This window comes from Bufo gargarizans, chromosome 11 (genome assembly GCF_014858855.1).
Source record: "Bufo gargarizans isolate SCDJY-AF-19 chromosome 11, ASM1485885v1, whole genome shotgun sequence".
NCBI classification, from domain to species: Eukaryota; Metazoa; Chordata; class Amphibia; order Anura; family Bufonidae; genus Bufo; species Bufo gargarizans.
The window spans coordinates 46799326-46807795 of NC_058090.1; the positions used below are offsets into that span (position 1 = coordinate 46799326).

Below are 8470 nucleotides of genomic sequence, written 5' to 3' on the forward strand. Positions count from 1 at the left end.
GAATTTGCTGAATAACCAGAATAGAAGCTGATGCAATGTGCTAGCTGTCAACACACATTGTATAAAGATAATGAATAATAAAACACCTGGGGAATGAACGCAATGTTCCCTGGTGTTGGGAAATTGCACAAAGCCCTATTTACCTATACCTCTAAACTCACAACAATGCACTGATTGTATTGTTGTAAATACCATGTAGTCCATCCTATAAAAATTTAGGGACTCAACTGTTTAGAGGTTAGAGCCTGTGATACAAGGGCACTTGCCCATCATAAAGTTCTTAATATTTAACAATCAATAATAAATATTTTTTATTTTCAATTTTAGTATCTATACAGGCAGTGAATTCTTATAGATTTTTAGATACATTATCAATCATATTTTCTCATTACTCAGTGGTTTTTGTTGAGAACAAGACACAGTTTTTTTCCAATAACGCTGTGTGTGTTTAAATACCAATAAGGGACAGTTTTTGAAACATTTTTTTTTATTTAAAAAGCATAACATATGTGGTTATGCAGTGCGTTTTTAAACAGGCTGTTTATTAACACAGTGAACCATGAATTTACCCATAGCTACAGATGTAGTAGAGTTGACACACATGCTTTATGAGACATGTTATCTAAACTAAATGTGTTAAGCAAACACCTTAATTGCTTTTCAATGGGGAGGGGGGATGCAAGGGGGGACCTCAGAGTGTCATATATTCATGGTGGGAACCAGGCATGTAGAGTCCATCCGTTCACCTTTTCTGCGTTGCACAAAGACACGGTGGTTGGAACCAAAGATCTCAAATTTGGACTCATCAGACCAAAGCACAGATTTCCACTGGTCTAATGTCCATTCCTTGTGTTCTTTAGCCCAAATAAGTCTCTTCTGCTTGTTGCCTGTCCTTAGCAGTGGTTTCCTAGCAGATATTCTACCATGAAGGCCTGATTCACAGTCTCCTCTTAACAGTTGTTCTAGAGATGTGTCTGCTGCTAGAACTCTGTGTGGCATTGACCTGGTCTGGTGACTTGAGGCTGGTGACTCGGATGAACTTATCCTCTGCAGCAGAGGTGACTCTTGGTCTTCCTTTCCTGGGGCGGTCCGCATGTGAGCCAGTTTCTTTGTAGCGCTTGATGGTTTTTGTGACTGCACTTGGGGACACTTTCAAAGTTTTCCCAATTTTTCGGACTGACTGACCTTCATTTCTTAAAGTAATGATGGCCACTCGTTTTTCTTTACTTAGCTGCTTTTTTCTTGCCATAATACAAATTCTAACAGTCTATTCAGTAGGACTATCAGCTGTGTATCCACCTGACTTCTCCACAACGCAACTGATGGTCCCAACCCCATTTAGAAGGCAAGAAATCCCACTTATTAAACCTGACAGGGCACACCTGTGAAGTGAAAACCATTTCAGGTGACTACCTCTTGAAGCTCATCAAGAGAATGCCAAGAGTGTGCAAAGCAGTAATCAAAGCAAAAGGTGGCTACTTTGAAGAACCTAGAATATGACATATTTTCAGTTGTTTCACACTTTTTTGTTATGTATATAATTCCACATGTGTTAATTCATAGTTTTGATGCCTTCAGTGTGAATCTACAATTTTCATAGTCATGAAAAAAATAAAACTCTTTGAATGAGAAGGTGTGTCCAAACTTTTGGTCTGTACTGTAATTAATTTTATTATTAAAATACATTCTGTAAAACATTTTTTGTTTTTGTTTCAGCAATCTGCACCTAGAGCCGCCAGCGAGGATCCTCCAGTCGCCTCCAGAGTCCGCGGGAATGAGCGTGGCGGTCGTAGACGTGTAAGTCTTGAATTAAGTAGTTTTAATTTGCATTTTGTATTAGGATTTACATTTAATTTTGTATTTCCTTTTTTTCAGGGTTCCAGAGGCTCCACCAGGGAAGATGAGGAGTTCGGGGTTCCTACCATAGATAACCTGCTCCTCATCCAACCGGTGGATGCGCGTCCATCATTATGGGACCACTCCAACCGCCACCACGCTGATCATCATCGGGCCCAGCGGCTCTGGAGGGACATCTGTGCGCAAATTTTTGAGACCTGGGGGGATCTAAATGCGGCGGCTCAGGAGAAATATGGTAAGTAAAAAAATAAATGTATATTGTTCTTTTCCTTACATCATGCTGATTTTATTTTTTATGTTTTTTTTTTCTATAGTCAAACTGGTTACAACGCGTTGGCGATCTATCCGGGACCGCTTCAGGAGGGATTTTAACAAGGAGGTTCAGGCCCTAGGTGGCTCCGGAGGAGCCTCAGGGATCCCATACATCCATACGGCGGCCCTGGGTTTCCTACGAAAGGCGATGGCACCAAGAAGGTAAATATTTTTAACAACTGTTAAAAAAGAAAAAATTGTAAAGGGGCTCCCTTGGCTCCCCTGTTTTGCCAGCCCCCTACAGTCAGAGGGACAACTGTTCCCTCCGTCTGAGTGTAAGGGGCTGTCTGAGTCAGCAGAGTCTTTGGCTCCCCTGTTTTGGCCAGCCCCCTATGGTATACGGTAGACATAGCATAGAATATGGACATTTTATTTAACCACTTCAGCCCCGCTAGGTGAAACCCCCTTCATGACCAGAGCACTTTTTACACTTCGGCACTACACTACTTTCACCGTTTATCGCTCGGTCATGCAACTTACCATACAAATGAATTTTACCTCCTTTTCTTCTCACTAATAGAGCTTTCATTTGGTGGTATTTCATTGCTGCTGGCATTTTTACTTTTTTTGTTATTAATCAAAATGTAACGATTTTTTTGCAAAAAAATGACATTTTTCACTTTCAGCTGTAAAATTTTGCAAAAAAAAACGACATCCATATATAAATTTTTCGCCAAATTTATTGTTCTACATGTCTTGATAAAAAAAAAATGTTTGGGCAAAAAAAAAATGGTTTGGGTAAAAGTTATAGCATTTACAAACTATGGTACAAAAATGTGAATTTCCGCTTTTTGAAACAGCTCTGACTTTCTGAGCACCTGTCATGATTCCTGAGGTTCTACAATGCCCAAACAGTAGAAAACCCCCACAAATGACCCCATTTCGGAAAGTAGACACCCTAAGGTATTCGCTGATGGGCATAGTGAGTTCATAGAACTTTTTATTTTTTGTCACAAGTTAGCGGAAAATGATGATGATTTATTTTTTTATTTTTTTCTTACAAAGTCTCATATTCCACTAACTTGCGACAAAAAATAAAAAAATCTAGGAACTCACCATGCCCCTCACAGAATACCTTGGGGTGTCTTCTTTCCAAAATGGGGTCACTTGTGGGGTAGTTATACTGCCCTGGCAATTTAGGGGCCCAAATGTGTGAGAAGAACTTTGCAATCAAAATGTGTAAAAAATGACCAGTGAAATCCGAAAGGTGCACTTTGGAATATGTGCCCCTTTGCCCACCTTGGCAGCAAAAAAGTGTCACACATCTGGTATCGCCGTACTCAGGAGAAGTTGGGGAATGTGTTTTGGGGTGTCATTTTACATATACCCATGCTGGGTGAGAGAAATATCTTGGCAAAAGACAACTTTTCCCATTTTTTTATACAAAGTTGGCATTTGACCAAGATATTTTTCTCACCCAGCATGGGTATATGTAAAATGACACCCCGAAACACATTCCCCAACTTCTCCTGAGTACGGCGATACCAGATGTGTCGCACTTTTTTGCTGCCAAGGTGGGCAAAGGGGCACATATTCCAAAGTGCACCTTTCGGATTTTGCAGGCCATTTTTTACACATTTTGATTGCAAGGTACTTCTCACACATTTGGGCCCCTAAATTGCCAGGGCAGTATAACTACGCCACAAGTGACCCCATTTTGGAAATAAGACACCCCAAGGTATTCCGTGAGGGGCACTGCGAGTTCCTAGAATTTATTTATTTTTTGTCACAAGTTAGCGGAAAATGATGATTTTTTTTTTTTCTCTTTTTTCCTTACAAAGTCTCATATTCCACTAACTTGCGACAAAAAATAAAAAATTCTAGGAACTCGCCATGCCCCTCACGGAATACCTTGGGGTGTCTTCTTTCCAAAATGGGGTCACTTGTGGGGTAGTTATACTGCCCTGGCAATTTAGGGGCCCAAATGTGTGAGAAGTATTTTGCAATCAAAATGTGTAAAAAAAATGGCCTGCAAAATCCGAAAGGTGCACTTTGGAATATGTGCCCCTTTGCCCACCTTGTCTGCAAAAAAATGTCACACATCTGGTATCGCCGTACTCAGGAGAAGTTGGGGAATGTGTTTTGGGGTGTCATTTTACATATACCCATGCTGGGTGAGAGAAATATCCTGGCAAAAGACAACTTTTCCAATTTTTTTTATACAAAGTTGGCATTTGATCAAGATGTTTATCTCACCCAGCATGGGTATATGTAAAATGACACCCCAAAACACATTGCCCAACTTCTCCTGAGTACGGCGATACCAGATGTGTGACACTTTTTTGCAGCCTAGATGCGCAAAGGGGCCCAAATTCCTTTTAGGAGGGCATTTTTAGACATTTGGATCCCAGACTTCTTCTCATGCTTTAGGGCCCCTAAAAAGCCAGGGCAGTATAAATACCCCACATGTGACCCCACTTTGGAAAGAAGACACCCCAAGGTATCCAATGAGGGGCCTGGCAAGTTCATAGAAATTTTTTTTTTTTGCATAAGTTAGCGGAAATTGATTTTTTTTTTTTTTTTTTTTTTTTTTCTCACAAAGTCTCACTTTCCGCTAACTTAGGACAAAAATTTAAATCTTTCATGGACTCAATATGCCCCTCAGCAAATACCTTGGGGTGTCTTATTTCCAAAATGGGGTCAGTTGTGGGGTGTTTGTACTGCCCTGGCATTTGAGGGTCTCCGCAATCATTACATGTATGGCCAGCATTAGGAGTTTCTGCTATTCTCCTTATATTGAGCATACAGGTAATGAGATTTTTTTTTTCCGTTCAGCCTCTGGGCTGAAAGAAAAAATGAACGGCACAGATTTCTTCATTCGCATCGATCAATGTGGATGAAAAAATCTCTGCCAAAAAAAAAAAATGGAGGGGAAAGGCGTCTGCCAGGACATAGGAGCTCCGCCCTACATCCATACCCACTTAGCTCGTATGCCCTGGCAAACCAGATTTCTCCATTCACATCAATCGATGTGGATGAATAAATCATTGCCGGGATTTTTTTATTTTTTATATATATATATATATATATATATATATATATATATATATATATATATATATATATATATATATATATATATATATACATATATACAAAGTGTTTGCCAAAGCATAGGAACGCCGCCTCCTCCTCAGCTCGTATGCCTTGGCAAACGTATCTGTCACTGCAGAGGAGAAAATCCCGTCTTGCAGCGCCGCATACACCGACTTGCGTGTAATCTGACAGCAGCGCAATGCTTCTGTCAGAATGCACATCGGTGCTGCAGCTAGTCGATCGGTTGGTCCACCTGTAAGGTAAAAAAAGAAAAAGAAAAAAAAAAGAAAAAACCAGGCCGCAACGCAATAATTTTATTAACTTTGCAACAGAACATATAAACGTTAACTTTTTTAACTGAACATTAACGTGTTTGCTTACTGGTGTGTTTTTTTTTTTTGTTTTTTTGTTTTTTTACCTTTATAGAACAAACCTCTCCTTCCCCATGGGTCAATGTGCAAAGCGCAAATCGCCCAAAGATGTGGCGAAGTGCGTTATGCACTTTGTCCCTTGTGAAAGGAGACGTTTGCAGCAGCAGTGAGTGAATGGGCCCTAATAGCCCTGTGTGCCTGTCCTGGTGAGATAATCCCTATGCTAATAGTGTACCTGTGAGTGGTACTTCCGGAAACACTCTCCAAAGCATAGGGCAGGGTGGTCCGGACAGTCAGGACAGAAATAGCGGGTGTCACGCCTTATTCCACTCCTGCTACAGACACAACATCTTTTTCGGGGTGACTGTTGGGTTGAGGTACCAGGAACGACATTGGGGAAATGTCGCTCGTGTAGACGGCTAACTACACTGGTGGTTGGGGCCACGGAACCTCCTGGATACAGGAGGTTCTCGATGATCTCTTCCTGAAATTTGAGGAAGGATCCAGTTCTCCCAGCCTTACTGTAGAGAACAAAACTATTGTACAGAGCCAATTGAATTAAATATACAGACACCTTCTTATACCAGCGTCTGGTGCGTCGGGAAACTAAATACGGAGACAACATCTGGTCATTGAAGTCCACCCCTCCCATGTGGAGGTTATAGTCGTGGACTGAGAGGGGCTTTTCAATGACACGGGTTGCTCGCTCAATTTGGATTGTCGTGTCTGCGTGAATGGAGGAGAGCATGTAAACGTCACGCTTAGTCTCTCCATTTCACCGCGAGCAGTTCTTCGTTACACAGTGCGGCCCTCTGCCCCCTTGCAAGACGGGTGGTAACGAGCCGTTGGGGGAAGCCCGCGCGACTAGTTCGCGCGGTACCACAGGCGCCAATCCGTTCTAGAAACAAATGCCTAAAGAGGGCCACACTTGTGTAAAAATTGTCCACATAAAGATGGTACCCCTTGCCGAATAAGGGTGACACCAAGTCCCAAACTGTCTTCCCACTGCTCCCCAGGTAGTCAGGGCAACCGACCGGCTCCAGGGTCTGATCTTTTCCCTCATAGACACGAAATTTGTGGGTATAGCCTGTGGCCCTTTCACAGAGCTTATACAATTTGACCCCATACCAGGGCGCGCTTGCTTGGGATGTATTGTTTGAAGCCAAGGCGCCCGGTAAAATGTATCAGGGACTCGTCTATGCAGATGTTTTGCTCTGGGGTATAAATATCTGCAAATTTCTGGTTGAAATGGTCTATGAGGGGCCGAATTTTGTGGAGCCGGTCAAAAGCAGGGTGGCCCCTGGGACGGGAGGCGGTGTTGTCACTAAAGTGCAGGAACCGCAGGATGGCCTCAAAACGTGCCCTGGACATGGCAGCAGAGAACATGGGCATGTGATGAATCGGGTTCGTGGACCAATATGACCGCAATTCATGCTTTTTTGTCAGGCCCATGTTGAGGAGGAGGCCCAGAAAAGTTTTAAGTTCGGAAACTTGGACTGGTTTCCACCGGAAAGGCTGGGCATAAAAGCTTCCCGGGTTAGCGGTGATAAATTGTGTGGCATACCTGTTTGTTTCGGCCACAACTATGTCTAAAAGCTCCGCAGTCAAGAACAGCTCAAAAAATCCCAGGGCCGAACCGATCTGAGCTGTCTCAACCCGAACTCCAGACTGGGCAGTGAAAGGGAAAACTACAGGTGCGGCTGAAGTTGGGGACTGCCAATCAGGGTTTGCCAGCACCTCTGGGATTCTAGGGGCTCTACGGGCACGTCTTTGCGGTGGCTGCGACGGGGTCACTACTGCACGTGCCACCGTACCAGCTTCAACTGCCCTTCTGGTGCTCGCTACTTCACCAGGTTGTACGGCAGTGCTGGTACTAGGTCCAGGGAGGGCTGGGCTGCTGGTGTATGCCTCACCACGTAATCCGACAGCACCAGCCCCACTCTGCTGCTCTTGAAGCGGATCCTGCGCAACCTGCGGTCTAGCGACACGGGGCCGGGTACGCCTGGTGGTATCAGGGACCTCAACCTCCTCGTCCGAACTTTGGGTCAGAGAGCCACTGCTTTCTACAGGTTCGTATTCTGACCCGCTGGATTCATCAGATGAGGGTTCCCACTCCTCATCCGACTGGGTCAGAAGCCTGTAGGCCTCTTCAGAAGAATACCCCCTGTTAGACATGTGGGCAACTAAATTGCGGAGGCCGCTGCGGTTGATAAAAAATATCAAAACTGATTTTTTTATCGCCGCAGTGTGTGTAAAGTGAATGTGCAGTGATCAAAAAAAAAATTTGCGGTGGGGCGGGTGTGGGCGAACGCACGTGTGGGCGACTGATCAGGCCTGATCGGGCAAACACTGCGTTTTGGGTGGAGGGCGAACTAAAGTGACACTAGTATTAAGGCTGGTTACAGCCTGCATTTGTGGGAGGGGCTGCTGACTATGTTCCCCACGCGTCCTCACCTGGAGGACGTCTGCTTCATGCAGCTTCCTCGATCCGTCCCGTCACTTCCGGTCGCAGCGCGTCACTTCCGGGGCTCCTCCGAGCGGCGGTCACGTGCTCCTTGCACTCTGGACCCGAGCGCTTCGCCTCCCTCACGCGTCGGCGGGACGGGTAGGGTCCGGCCTGCGGGCTGCCCCCTCCTCTGGGTCTCTCCCATCCTGGCTTGGGCGCTGTCCCAGGCCGGCGTGCGTTCCGGCGGAGCTTCTCGGCCGGGCCTGGGCTTCCGGTCACGTGATCGGCGTGCGTTCCAGCTTGGAGCGCACGCCGGAATCCGGCCGGGCCCGGGCCCTCGGTGTGAACGGGGCCTAACCTACACTGATATATTGATTCAGACCCATCGGCCATAGGAGCAGGACCAGGTTAGGATGGGTTTTCAGCTAAAGGATGCAAGCAGCGATCT

At 44.9% G+C, this 8470-nt stretch overlaps 1 long non-coding RNA gene across 1 annotated transcript; it reads left to right on the forward strand.

Moving 5' to 3' along the window:
* The first annotated feature begins 1739 nt into the window (after positions 1–1739).
* On the forward strand, positions 1740–2414 carry LOC122921575. Its single transcript, XR_006387038.1, has 3 exons — positions 1740–1797; positions 1876–2092; positions 2172–2414. It is a non-coding gene; the product is annotated as an uncharacterized LOC122921575 (long non-coding RNA).
* The last annotated feature ends 6056 nt before the right edge of the window (positions 2415–8470 follow it).